The sequence below is a fragment of the Schistocerca nitens genome, unplaced genomic scaffold, assembly GCF_023898315.1.
Source record: "Schistocerca nitens isolate TAMUIC-IGC-003100 unplaced genomic scaffold, iqSchNite1.1 HiC_scaffold_421, whole genome shotgun sequence".
NCBI classification, from domain to species: Eukaryota; Metazoa; Arthropoda; class Insecta; order Orthoptera; family Acrididae; genus Schistocerca; species Schistocerca nitens.
In genome coordinates this window covers 224,902-239,724 of record NW_026045954.1, presented here as the reverse complement: position 1 = coordinate 239,724, position 14,823 = coordinate 224,902, and the positions used below count along the sequence as shown (strand labels likewise).

Here is a 14,823-nt window from a genome sequence, read left to right as displayed (position 1 = left end):
CAGTTTTACTACTGATTTATTTTTCTTGTTTGCTGCACATTGCCTTATATTAGTTGTAATATTGCAATTGCCTTGCTAATTTCTAAAATGCTGCTTCCTTTGCTAATCTGCACTTTTTTGTCATTGATGTTTGTGTTAATTGTTTTGTGCTGCTGCATTGCCTCGTTCCTTAGTTTAGCATCTGAGCTCAGTAGATTTAAGTTAGCTTAAGAGGGGGTAGACTATATAAGAGACTGCGTTGCGATGAATTGGAAGAAATGCACTGAGAAGTTATACAAAAAAGGTACTGAAAGCAGGTATAGATTGGACTTTTTGGAAATAATGAAGAACGAAGGGAGATCTCCGAGAAGTAAAGAAAGTTTTGTTTGCAAAATACTGCAGTAAAACAAACCCTGTCCTTTCCTTGTGTTATCCCACTATGTGTTTGTGTACCCTTGGGTAGTTGTGTTTTTCCTGTCTTAATGTGTTAAGCTAATAGGAGCTATGTTGTAGAATTTTTCTGATAATGTGTTATTTTCTTTGTAAAGATGTTTAGACATTATTTGTTCTGTTTTGTTTTAATGCTCATGTGTAAAGTTGATGTTTCAAAAGTTATTCTGATCTTTTATGTATTTACTTATGTCATAATTCCTGTAACATTGATGTATATGTTTATTTCTATTCTGTTGTAAAACCTGTACTGCAAATGTTATCTGTATTGTTATGTTCTTTAATGATGTATTTTGTACCTTTGTAATTGTATTCTCATGTTATAATATTGTAATTGACACCAGTTCTTCAAATTAAGTATCATTTCACTGCACACGTTTCTGTTGGTCATTGTATATGGACAATATGTGAGAAGTAGGGACTGTTAGTGTTTGCACGTGTGTTAATAATTCAGCAAGGGACTGGATAACAGCATTGCTGGTTCTAAGGACAATTCCAAAAACTTTGTGAGTGCACAAGTGGTGGTTATGGACTTGCTATATTATCCGCAAGACTCTTCAATGGTGACTGTGCACCTGCACAGTCACAACAGATGGCTGCTGGCCATCTCTACAAGGACTGCAGTGGGTCTGCACTTCTGGTGGCCCACCAGTACCGTAATCTCTACAAGGACTACAGTGGGTCTGCATCTTTGATGACCCACCAGTACCATTATCTCTACAAGGACTATAGTGGGTCTGCGTCTTTGCTGACTCACCAGTACCATTATTTCTACAAGGACTGCAGTGGGTCTGCGCCTCTGGTGGCCCACCAATACCGTAATCTCTACCAGGACTACAGTGGGTCTGCTCTGTGATGACCTACCAAACGATATTCTTCAAAACTTCGATTGACTCCGCTGTGGGTTTGTTCTGTTGTGGCCCATTACCTGTCAGCATGTCAAGAGTCAGCACTGTCTTTCCGTTGGAAGGACAACACTACTTCTTCAAGACTGCATGGAAATCCACTACTTCTGTGTGTAATTTCTTTTACTAATGAGACTTTGTGGGAAAAAAACTGTAATTACTATTATGATGAATGATCAGGACTATCTTTATGGACTGTGAGAAAATTTTAGCTTTTGACCAGCATTGTATCAATAAGTGTGTGCAATTGATATCTTTGTTATTGTAATTATAAAATTTTTTTATGAAATCATTATTGGCCACTGTCCAAAACAATTTGTAAAATTTTTTGTGGGAAGCATGGGGGCTATGTAAGTAGGCTGTTTAGGTTTTTTTATTGGTAACGCCACCTCTGTATGAAAATCACTGGCTGTGCTGTGTGCAGTCTGTGGCTGCTTTGCATTGTTGTAATACTCGCCATTGTAGTGTTAGGCAGCTGGCTGTGAACAGCGCGTAGCGTTGCGCAGTTGGAGGTGAGCCGCCAGCAGTGGTGGATGTGGGGAGAGAGATGGCGGAGTTTTGAAATTTGTCATGAACTGCTATATACAGGGTGATTCAAAAAGAATACCACAACTTTAAAAATGTGTATTTAATGAAAGAAACATAATATAACCTTCTGTTATACATCATTACAAAGAGTATTTAAAAAGGTGTTTTTTCACTCAAAACCAAGTTCAGAGATGTTCAATATGGCCCCCTCCAGACACTCGAGCAATATCAACCCGATACTCCAACTCGTTCCACACTCTCTGTAGCATATCAGGCGTAACAGTTTGGATAGCTGCTGTTATTTCTCGTTTCCAATCATCAATGGTGGTTGGGAGAGGTGGCCAAAACACCATATCCTTAACATACCCCCATAAGAAAAAATCGCAGGGGGTAAGATCAGGGCTTCTTGGAGGCCAGTGATGAAGTGATCTGTCACGGGCTGCCTGGCGGCCGATCCATCGCCTCAGGTAGTTGACGTTCAGGTAGTTACGGACAGATAAGTTCCAATATGGTGGCGCTCCATCCTGCTGAAATATGAATTGTTGTGCTTCTTGTTCGAGCTGAGGGAACAGCCAATTCTCTAACATCTCCAGATACTGTAGTCCAGTTACTGCTTGCTGGATGCGTGCTACATTTTCATCACTCTTTCTCGGCCGTCCAGAACTTTTCCCTTTGCACAAACACCCATTCTCTGTAAACTGTTTATACCAACGTTTAATACACCACCTATCAGGAGGTTTAACACCATACTTCGAAATGCACGCTGAACAACTGTCGTCGATTCACTTCTGCCATACTCAATAACACAAAAAGCTTTCTGTTGAGCGGTCGCCATCTTAGCATCAACTGACGCTGACGCCTAGTCAACAGCGCCTCAAGCGAACAAATGTACAACTAAATGAAACTTTATAGCTCCCTTAATTCGCTGACAGATAGTGCTTAGCTCTGCCTTTTGTCGTTGCAGAGTTTTAAATTCCTAAAGTTGTGGTATTCTTTTTGAATCACCCTGTATATTATGACTATTGAGGTAAATACATTGTTTGTTCTCTATTAAAATCTTTCATTTGCTAACTATGCCTATCAGTAGTTAGTGCCTTCAGTAGTTTGAATCTTTTATTTAGCTGGCAGTAGTGGCGCTAGCTGTATTGCAGTGGCTTGAGTAGCGAAGATTTTTGTGAGGTAAGTGATTTGTGAAAGGTATAGTTTAATGTTAGTCAGGGCCATTCTTCTGTAGGGTTATTGAAAGTCAGATTGCGTTGCGCTAAAAAAAATACTGTGTGTCAGTATAAGCACAGTCTTGTATAATTGTTTAAAGGGCACGTTTCACATGTTGCCTGGTCGGACGAGTCTCATTTCAAATTGTATCGAGCGGATGGACTTTTACGGGTATGGAGACAGCCTCACGAATCCATGGACCCTGCATGTCAGCAGGGACTGTTAAAGCTGGTAGGGACTCTGTAATGGTGTGGGGCGTGTGCAGTTGGAGTGATATGGGACCCCTGATGCGTCTAGATACGACTCTGACAGGTCACACTTACGTAAGCATCCTGTCTGATCACCTGCATCCATTCAAGTCCACTGTGCATTCCGACGGACTCGGGCAATTCCAGCAGGACAATGCAATACTGCAAACGTCCAGAATTGCTGCAGAGTACTCCGCTGGCCACCAAAGTCCCCACACATGAACATTATAGAGCATATCTGGGATGCCTTGCAACGTGGTGTTCAGGAGAGAACTCCACCCCCTCATACTCTTTCGGATTTATGGACAGCCCTGCAGGATTCATGGTGTCAGTTCTCTCCAGCACTACTTCAAACATTATTCGAGTCCGTACCATGTCTTTTTGAGGCACTTCTGCATGCTTGCGGGGGCTCTACATGATACTAGGCAGGTGTACCAGTTTCTTTGGCTGTTCAGTGTAAATAAATAAGTTTATTACTGCCAGAAATAAAAGTGGTTACTTGGCAACATTTATTAAATATGATCACTTTTCCCTGTATCGATCTCCCCCCCCCTCTCTCTCCCTCTGTGTGTGTGTGTATTTCTCTCTCTCTCTCTTTCTCTCTCTTCAGTGACTTAATTCATTTTCTTATTTCCTTAGTTGAACGGTTCCTGCGTTTCGTTTCAATTTTATTTTCTTTAAAACTGCGCCTCGTTTAGCGCTTTCAAACGCCTTTATTACACGTAAAAACATAGACCAACCGCCGTCTGAAATGCAAAGAATTTGTAGCGTCCACAAGGCGCAGGTAATGATTTCCATCGATGTTTATTTCTCTCTTTCTAGAAGGAAAAGATTGTAACTCGTCCGTACTTCAGATGTTTGCTGTGTGAATCGACAACGGTAATGGGAACCACTTGACTTTTGACTTGTTTATACAGACTTGTTTATACAGTGGGACTCTACAAACCGCTTCAAAACACTTAACCGATAAGAAACCTAACTACGCAGTTCTTTTGCAGTTTTTCAGGCACTAAGAGATTTCAAATGATCCGGACGCTGGCGGACATAATTTTATGGCCTTCCACTTCTCTCTGGCAATTCCAACGGAATGGCAGAGCCACTTCTGCCTCAATACAGCAGAATTTCGTTTCCGTGCTGTGATATTCGCTATTTTTTGACTTCATTAAAACAGCAAATACGAGTAGTTAATACTTTCAGCCAGAAGGCAAATATTTGTTTATAAATAAGGATTAATGTATAATGAGGCGTCGCATGGCGACGGTGCAATTTTCTAAATACTGTAATTCGTCCTCTTTGGGCGGCAATATAAACAGAAAAATACGGATAGATATGCGATCCTTCACTATTTTGTTCGCTGGAGAACAAATGAAGCCTTGAGCGCTAAAAAAGACTTGTACTGTTTTTCTCAAGTGAGACGGACGCAGATTTGTGGCAGTCTGATCTAACTTTTACTAAATGTATAAAAACGTGTTATGTCTAAGTTTGAGTGAAGTGTATAAAGAAGAACTGTTATAACTTATCGTGACGACGCACGAGCGACTCAAGAGGACAATGGCTATATAAAAGAGCGCTGGACATGACACGGACATAAAAATCTACCGTCATTGTAGTACTAAGCTTAAGGTACGATATATGTTTTAGTTATAATAAATATTTGTTCTGGGAATACTGAATCATTTAGAAGTGCTCATTCCTATTATCTCCTCAGTATTATTTTCATTTTAATTACGCATTTTGCTAATATTACAGACACCAAGATCAGCAGTCCAATGTGCGTGTTACATTGCTAAAAAGAAAACTGTTTTATCGTCTTCTTGCATCAGCTTTAATATTGAATTTCCCTTTTGTGTGATGTTACAGTTGTTTTTGCGCCCTTAAGAACTTTCTGGTCCCTTAGGAAATTGTTTTGTCATAACAATAACTTCACCACCGAGTATGATCGTATCTACGATCATGAAGTAATTAGAAAGACGATAACGCAATTTCTTAATCAATAGCACACTAGCTGTGACTGCCTCAAGCCACGCGAAACTGCAAGTAAAAAACTATTCACATCTCATAATGCAATATTTTATGACAATGGTCAATCCATGATTCTTACGCCAATAGTGATTGATAAAACAGTAAGCTAAATCTCAATTTCCAACTTTCCATTGAATAACAACATCACTTTTATTTTGTAACATGACAGTGCCTGTTACTAAGAAGGGCGTTGTGCTTTTCATCAGACAAAGTGCCTCTTATTTTACTTATAATTCAGTACTCTTGCACTATTGCAGGTCTGTATGTGCTTCAGTCATGGTACTCGGCTGTGTGAGTACTGGTAATACACTCCAGAAATGGAAAAAAGAACACATTGACACCGGTGTGTCAGACCCATCATACTTGCTCCGGACACTGCGAGAGGGCTGTACAAGCAATGATCACACGCACGGCACAGCGGACACACCAGGAACCGCGGTGTTGGCCGTCGAATGGCGCTAGCTGCGCAGCATTTGTGCACCGCCGCCGTCAGTGTCAGCCAGTTTGCCGTGGCATACGGAGCTCCATCGCAGTCTTTAACACTGGTAGCATGCCGCGACAGCGTGGACGTGAACCGTATGTGCAGTTGACGGACTTTGAGCGAGGGCGTATAGTGGGCATGCGGGAGGCCGGGTGGACGTACCGCCGAATTGCTCAACACGTGGGGCGTGAGGTCTCCACAGTACATCGATGTTGTCGCCAGTGGTCGGCGGAAGGTGCACGTGCCCGTCGACCTGGGACCGGACCGCAGCGACGCACGGATGCACGCCAAGACCGTAGGATCCTACGCAGTGCCGTAGGGGACCGCACCGCCACTTCCCAGCAAATTAGGGACACTGTTGCTCCTGGGGTATCGGCGAGGACCATTCGCAACCGTCTCCATGAAGCTGGGCTACGGTCCCGCACACCGTTAGGCCGTCTTCCGCTCACGCCCCAACATCGTGCAGCCCGCCTCCAGTGGTGTCGCGACAGGCGTGAATGGAGGGACGATTGGAGACGTGTCGTCTTCAGCGATGAGAGTCGCTTCTGCCTTGGTGCCAATGATGGTCGTATGCGTGTTTGGCGCCGTGCAGGTGAGCGCCACAATCAGGACTGCATACGACCGAGGCACACAGGGCCAACACCCGGCATCATGGTGTGGGGAGCGATCTCCTACACTGGCCGTACACCACTGGTGATCGCCGAGGGGACACTGAATAGTGCACGGTACATCCAAACCGTCATCGAACCCATCGTTCTACCATTCCTAGACCGGCAAGGGAACTTGCTGTTCCAACAGGACAATGCACGTCCTCATGTATCCCGTGCCACCCAACGTGCTCTAGAAGGTGTAAGTCAACTACCCTGGCCAGCAAGATCTCCGGATCTGTCCCCCATTGAGCATGTTTGGGACTGGATGAAGCGTCGTCTCACGCGGTCTGCACGTCCAGCACGAACGCTGGTCCAACTGAGGCGCCAGGTGGAAATGGCATGGCAAGCCGTTCCACAGGACTACATCCAGCATCTCTACGATCGTCTCCATGGGAGAATAGCAGCCTGCATTGCTGCGAAAGGTGGATATACACTGTACTAGTGCCGACATTGTGCATGCTCTGTTGCCTGTGTCTATGTGCCTGTGGTTCTGTCAGTGTGATCATGTGATGTATCTGACCCCAGGAATGTGTCAATAAAGTTTCCCCTTCCTGGGACAATGAATTCACGGTGTTCTTATTTCAATTTCCAGGAGTGTATATGGGCGGATCTGTTCATTGACTACAATAACGATTTCCGCATGAAGGAAAAAGGAAACAAAAATTACAAAAAACGGCGCACGATGTGTTTTCGTAGACGGACTGTCGTGCATTCACGTAACATTGATGTTCTAATTATTCGTACCGACTGCGTTCACTGACCGCATATGTTCGTAATAAATACTCGTAAAACTACGCACAATAACTGTCTTCGAATATTTAACACCTGTTTGCACTCGCCTGACAATAAACTCTAAATTTTCCTTTCAGTCTCGGATGAAGCTTCAATGCAGAAACGTAAAGGCTACTGAAAAACGTTTGCAGAAGATACACCATGTGATCAAAAGTATCCGGACACTCCAAAAACCATGCGTTTTTTCATGTTAGGTGCATTGTGCTGCCGCCTGCTGCCAGGTTCTCCGTATCAGCGACCTCAGTAGTCATTAGACATCGTGAGAGAGCAGAATGGGGCGCTCTGCGGAACTCACGGTCTTCGAACGTGGTCAGGTGATTGGGTGCCACTTGTCATACGTCTGTACGCCAGATTTCCACGCTTCTAAACATCTCTAGATCCACTATTTCCCATGTGGTAGTGAAGTGGAAACGTGAAGGGACACGCACAGCACAAAAGCGTACAGGCCGACCTCTTCTGCTGACTGACAGAGACCGCCAACGGTTGAAGAGGATCGTAATGTGTAATAGGCAGACATCTATCCAGACCATCACACAGGAATTCCAAACTGCATCAGGGTCCACTGCAAGTACTATGACAGTTAGGCGGGGGGTGAGACCGCTTGGATTTCATTGTCGAGCGGCTGCTCGTAAGCCACACATCACGCCGGTAAATGACAAACGACCCCTCGCTTGGTGAAAGGAGCGTAAACATTATACGATTGAACGGTGGTAAAACATTGTGTGGAATGAAGTATCACGGTACACAATATGGCAGTCCGATGGCAGGGTGTGGGTATGGCGAATGCCGGGTGAACGTCATCTGCCAGCGTGTGTAGTGCGAACAATAAAATTCGTAGCCGGTGGTGTTACAGTGTTGTCGTGTTTTTCATGCAGGGGCCTTGCACCCCTTGTTGTTTCGCGTGGCACTATCAGAGCACAGGCTTACACTGATGTTTTGAGCACCTTCTTGTTTCCCACGCAATTCGGGGAAGGCGATTGCATCTTTGAACACGATCGAGAACATGTTCTTAATGCATCGTCCGTGGCGGAGTGGTTGCACGATAATAACATCCTTGTAATGGACTGGCCTGCACAGAGTCCTGGCCTGAATCCTTTGCGATGTCTTGGACGCCAACTTTTTTGCCAAGCCTCACCGACCGACATCGACACTTCTGGTAAGTGCTGCACCCCGTGAAGAATGGGCTGCCAGTCCCCACGAAACCTTCCAGCACCAGACTGAACATATACCTGCGTGAGTGGAAGCTGTCATCAAGGCTGAGGGTGGGCCGACACCATACGGAGTTCCAGCATTACCGGTGGAGGGCGCCAAGAACTTGTAAGACATTTTCAACCAAGTGTCCGGATACTTTTGATCACATAGCGTATTTCGTTGTTAAGTGCACTTGTGACGATAAAGCGATCTTTTTAGAGGGGAGACAAGCACGGTCGTTAGTGAAGGTCTTACGCTGCGCTAAAGACGAGGGGTCTCACTGGATAAGTGCAAGGGTGTGAATGCAAGGGTCTGCAGTTCCGTCCCGAGTCGGTCGTAACATCTTTTCTCTCTAGCTTGTCATTCCTTTCACCTCTTCAGTGTTTTGTTAATGTGGGGAAGACAGGTTGCTCCTCTGTGCTCAGCACACGTTCTCCTGTAGACGCGACCCTCCGCCTGTTGCTGTATATCTGGGAGAGTGGCGGCAGAAGGCGAGGCCGGCGCCCCGTAGTAGGGCCGTGCCCAGCAGGCGGAAGTTCCGCAGGGCTCAGAAGGGACCCCCCTCAGATTTAGTTATAAGTTGGCACAGTGGATAGGCCTTGAAAACTGAACACAGATCAGTCGAGAAAACAGTAAGAAGTTGTGTGGAACTAAGAAAAAAATAAGCAAAATATACAAACTGAGTAGTCCATGCGCAAGATATGCAACATCAGGGACACTGTGAGCTCAGGAGCGCCGTGGTCCCGTGGTTAGCGTGAGCAGCTGCGGAGCAAGAGGTCCTTGTTTCAAGACTTCCCTCGAGTGAAAAGTTTACTTTCTATATTTTCGCGATCTGTCCGTTAGTTCATTGACGTCCCTGTTCACCGTAATAAGTTTAGTGTCTGTGTTTTGCGACCGCACCGCAAAACCGTGCGATTAGTAGACGAAAGGACGTGCCTCTCCAATGGGAACGGAAATCATTTGATCGCAAGGTTATAGGTCAACCGATTCCTCCACAGGAAAACACGTCTGACATATTCTATACGACACTGGTGACGGCATGTGCGTCACATGACAGGAATATGTTGTCGACCCACCTGACTTGTACACTTGGCGAATGGGTAAAGAGATTCTTCTACCTTGCCCGATTTAGGTTTCCTTGTGGATGTGATAATCACTCCCAAAAAATGATGAAAACATAAGAGTTTGTCACATAAACTGCAACAAATGAATGCAACAGTTTCACAGTTTTCCCTGTGCTCTGTCAAAACATATGTTTTTAACGTTTTCAAATTTTTCCGTGTGTAGACCGTCAAATCCTGCATAAGTCCAAGCAAATCTGAACATGTCCTGGACATTTTGGAGAGCGAAGTTGATTATGTGTGAGTCCCTGAACTTTGATAACACTGGTCAACACTCATTTTCTTGCCAAGGATATTTGAGTGGCTTTAGGATGGGTTAGTGGTGCTGAGGACGAATATAGCAACCATTTATGCAGTTTGACTCTAGGTTTTGAGATAATGCATGATTTATTCAAAAAATTAGAAAAAATTGCTAATACTGAACTCGAGCGCTACAAACTACAATGAAAAAATAATCTTTATAAATAGCTTCTATGAAAACCTGATAGGCATTTGTCCACGTATAAAACATAATTGAAAAGTTTCTCTATAAGTATATCATTTTCCGTCCATGACGAACCGCTTCCTGCACGCTTTCCTTTTATAGGTCTCTTCAGAACAGTCACGTTGCAGATTCCAGCAATAATCTGCCATCATATGCCTGTCCCATCTTCCTTTATATCTTTCCTCTATTCCTTTCATATCTTGATGGAACCGCTCTCCTTGTTCCTCACTGAAATCACCTAGATTACGAGAAATCGATCCAAGTGGCTGTGAAGGAAGTGCAATTTTATGCTCATGTTAGCTCCTAAGTTTTGAAAGTTAGTGAGCATGTTTTTGACCAGTTCCTCGTAATTGGGAGCTTTATGATTGCCCAAAAAACATTTTACAACAGCGACAAAACTGTTCCAGGCCGATGCTTCAGTGACAGTCATGACACTTGTAAAATTGGTATCGTCGATGAGCCTGCGAATTTGAGGACCATCAAATATTCCTGCCTTAAGTTTTTCACTACTGAGTCCAGGGATTACCTCGGCCAACAAATGAATGTCGAGTACCGCCGAATTCAAATCTGCACAACCCTCAATATCTTCAACACACGCACCGCACAACAGGACTGAACACATGCTGACAGTGTGATGTTTGCATGATGTAATCCTCAACCACACAGATGCACTCCCTGAGCACAATTGTTTAATAAAGATAGTACAATATCACTAATTAAAAAACAGGTAGCAAATACATTACACCATATATGGACCCTGCAGTCGATATTATCCACATGAAACTCTCATTTCCACAAATAACCTATATCTCAAAAACCAGAGCCAATTTGGAAAAAGTACAAATACACTCCTGGAAATTGAAATAAGAACACCGTGAATTCATTGTCCCAGGAAGGGGAAACTTTATTGACACATTCCTGGGGTCAGATACATCACATGATCACACTGACAGAACCACAGGCACATAGACACAGGCAACAGAGCATGCACAATGTCGGCACTAGTACAGTGTATATCCACCTTTCGCAGCAATGCAGGCTGCTATTCTCCCATGGAGACGATCGTAGAGATGCTGGATGTAGTCCTGTGGAACGGCTTGCCATGCCATTTCCACCTGGCGCCTCAGTTGGACCAGCGTTCGTGCTGGACGTGCAGACCGCGTGAGACGACGCTTCATCCAGTCCCAAACGTGCTCAATGGGGGACAGATCCGGAGATCTTGCTGGCCAGGGTAGTTGACTTACACCTTCTAGAGCACGTTGGGTGGCACGGGATACATGCGGACGTGCATTGTCCTGTTGGAACAGCAATTTCCCTTGCCGGTCTAGGAATGGTAGAACGATGGGTTCGATGACGGTTTGGATGTACCGTGCACTATTCAGTGTCCCCTCGACGATCACGAGTGGTGTACGGCCAGTGTAGGAGATCGCTCCCCACACCATGATGCCGGGTGTTGGCCCTGTGTGCCTCGGTCGTATGCAGTCCTGATTGTGGCGCTCACCTGCTCGGCACCAAACACGCATACGACCATCATTGGCACCGAGGCAGAAGCGACTCTCATCGCTGAAGACGACACGTCTCCATTCGTCCCTCCATTCACGCCTGTCGCGACACCACTGGAGGCGGGCTGCACGATGTTGGGGCGTGAGCGGAAGACGGCCTAACGGTGTGCGGGACCGTAGCCCAGCTTCAGGGAGACGGTTGCGAATGGTCCTCGCCGATACCCCAGGAGCAACAGTGTCCCTAATTTGCTGGGAAGTGGCGGTGCGGTCCCCTACGGCACTGCGTAGGATCCTACGGTCTTGGAGTGCATCCGTGCGTCGCTGCGGTCCGGTCCCAGGTCGACGGGCACGTGCACCTTCCGCCGACCACTGGCGACAACATCGATGTACTGTGGAGACCTCACGCCCCACGTGTTGAGCAATTCGGCGGTACGTCCACCCGGCCTCCCGCATGCCCACTATACGCCCTCGCTCAAAGTCCGTCAACTGCACATACGGTTCACGTCCACGCTGTCGCGGCATGCTACCAGTGTTAAAGACTGCGATGGAGCTCCGTATGCCACGGCAAACTGGCTGACACTGACGGCGGCGGTGCATAAATGCTGCGCAGCTAGCGCCATTCGACGGCCAACACCGCGGTTCCTGGTGTGTCCGCTGTGCCGTGCGTGTGATCATTGCTTGTACAGCCCTCTCGCAGTGTCCGGAGCAAGTATGGTGGGTCTGACACACCGGTGTCAATGTGTTCTTTTTTCCATTTCCAGGAGTGTATACTCGGAATGAGTATCATAACAATATCCCTTTTTCGTTCAAACTTCCCTGGCAACGAAAAAAAAAATTTATTTTGTAGAGCTGTGTAATTGTCTGAAAATAAAAAATTAAACTTTTCACTCGAGGGAAGACTTGAACCAAGGACCTCTCGTTCTGCAGCTGCTCACGCTAACCACGGGACCACGGCGCTCCTGAGCTTACATTCTCCTTGATGTTGCCTATCTTGCGCATTGTCTACTCAGTTTGTATATTTTGCTTATTTTTTCATAGTTCCACACAACTTCTTCCTGTTTTCTCGACTGATCTGTGTTCAGTTTTTCAAGGCCTATCCACTGTGTCAACTTATAACTAAATCTGAGGGGGGTGCGATGGGGAGGTTCCCTTGTCAGAAGGGCTTTACGGCTGCTCACACTCACCGGTCTGTCAGCGAGGCCTTACAGCGGAGGCGTGTCCGGCTGGGCGCTCCTCCTGGAGAACCACTTACACGCTGGACGACGCGTCATTCTCCTATTTCCAGTGTTGCACTTTTCAGCTTTCACGCATGTCTCTCAGTTCCCTTTCTGTGACATACAGAATGTAAAAGTGATACCATGCAGTAAAGAACAGAAATCTCAAATAACCTTTGGTGTTTACCAGTGGAACATTTAGGTGCACAAATCCTATTTTGCTTTTATTAAGAGATCGACGTTACGTGATCTTCCACCGCTACGCTGCCCAATTGTCTACTTAACTCTTCTTGGTCACCACGTAAGGTTCCCACCTCTATAGCTATGAATGTCAGTACCATCTTTGTGTACCATGCTGTAGCGTACAGTAACCTAAAATTATCTGTTTTTTTATGCTTGAAGAACATTGAAATATACAGGTTGTATCAAAAAGGATCATCCGATTTGGCACGTCTATACAGGGTTTTACAAAAAGGTACGGCCAAACTTTGAGGAAACACTCCTCACACACAAAGAAAGAAAATATGTTTTGTGGACATGTGTCCGGAAACGCTTACTTTCCATGTTAGAGCTCATTTTATTACTTCTCTTCAAATCACATTAATCATGGAATGGAAACACACAGCAACAGAACGTAGCAGTGTGAGTTCAAACACTTTGTTACAGGAAATGTTCAAAATGTCCTCCGTTAGCGAGGATACATGCATCCACCCTCCGTCGCAGGGAATCCCTGATGCGCTGATGTAGCCCTGGAGAATGGCGTATTGTATCACAGCCGTCCACAATACAGGCACGAAGAGTCTCTACATTTGGTACCGGGGTTGCGTAGACAAGAGCTTTCAAATGCCCCCATAAATGAAAGTCAAGGGGGTTGAGGTCAGGAGAGCGTGGAGGCCATGGAATTGGTCCGCCTCTACCAATCCGTCGGTCACCGAATCTGTTGTTGAGAAGCGTACGAACACTTCGACTGAAATGTGCAGGAGCTCCATCGTGCACGAACCACAAGTTGTGTCGTACTTGTAAAGGCACATGTTCTAGCAGCACAGGTAGAGTATCCCGTATGAAATGATGATAACGTGCTCCATTGAGCGTAGGTGGAAGAACGAAACTAATATGAGCTCTAACATGGAAATTATGCGTTTCCGGACACATGTCCACATAACATCTTTTCTTTATTTTTGTGGGGGGAATGTTTCCTGTAAGTTTGGCCGTACCTTTTTGTAACACCCTGTATTTCTGAAACTAATAAACATATGCACTGAATTTTGTTTTTTCATGAACGGGAAACTCAAAAAAGATTTTTTTTTTCACACCTTTTATAGGTGTTCACTACTCCCCCCTTGAGATACAAGGTGTATGTAGAGGGGGTACTGAAATTGCTTCCACACTGCAGCGAGCAAGTCTTGATTTACACCTTCCACAGCTACATTTACGCGATGTCTCAGTTCATTCGTTGTTGTTGGTAAAGGAGGAACATAAACAGAGTCTTTCAGAAACCCCCACAAGAAATAATCACAGACAGTCAGGCCTGGTGTCCTTGGAGGCCAGTAATGTGAGGTTGAATCATTTGGTCCAGTGCGATAGCTCCATCGTCCAGCAATCCTTTGATTTCAAAATTCCTGCACATTCAGATGCCAGTGTGGCGGTGCCCCATCCTGTTGTTGTATGAAGTCGTTCGAATCAGTCTCCAACTGTGGAAACGGAAAGTTTTCAAGCATGTCGTGACATGTGCTTCCTGTAACAGTGTTCTCGGCAAAGAAAAACAAATCCTACACCTTCCCTCGTGAAATTGCGCAACACACATTAAATTATGGAGAGTCCCTCTGATGTTGTAGGAGTGTGTGGTTGTTCTGTACCCCATATTCTCACTTTATGACGGTTCACCTTTCCATTTAAATGGAATGTTGCCTCGTCACTAAAGACTAAGCGTGGAAGAAAATTATCAGACTCCATCACGCCAAGAACGAAATAATAGAACTCCACACGTTGTTGGTCACCTTCACGAAGAGCTTGCAGTAGCTGAATGTTGTACGGTTTCGTG

The 14,823-nt window shown here is 45.3% G+C and overlaps 1 protein-coding gene across 3 annotated transcripts in view; it reads right to left on the bottom strand.

Annotated features, from left to right (window-relative positions):
- The window catches only part of LOC126231840 (ankyrin repeat domain-containing protein 65-like), a 115,044-nt gene that overhangs the window by 66,755 nt on the left and 33,466 nt on the right, over nt 1-14,823 (bottom strand). The window contains exon 1 of one of the 3 annotated variants that reach the window (XM_049942424.1): nt 12,753-12,882. The exons of the other annotated variants lie outside the window; for them this stretch is intronic. The gene's annotated coding sequence lies outside the window, so the exon portion shown is untranslated. Of the gene's footprint in view, nt 1-12,752; nt 12,883-14,823 lie in introns of those variants that run through there. 3 annotated transcript variants of the gene reach the window in all.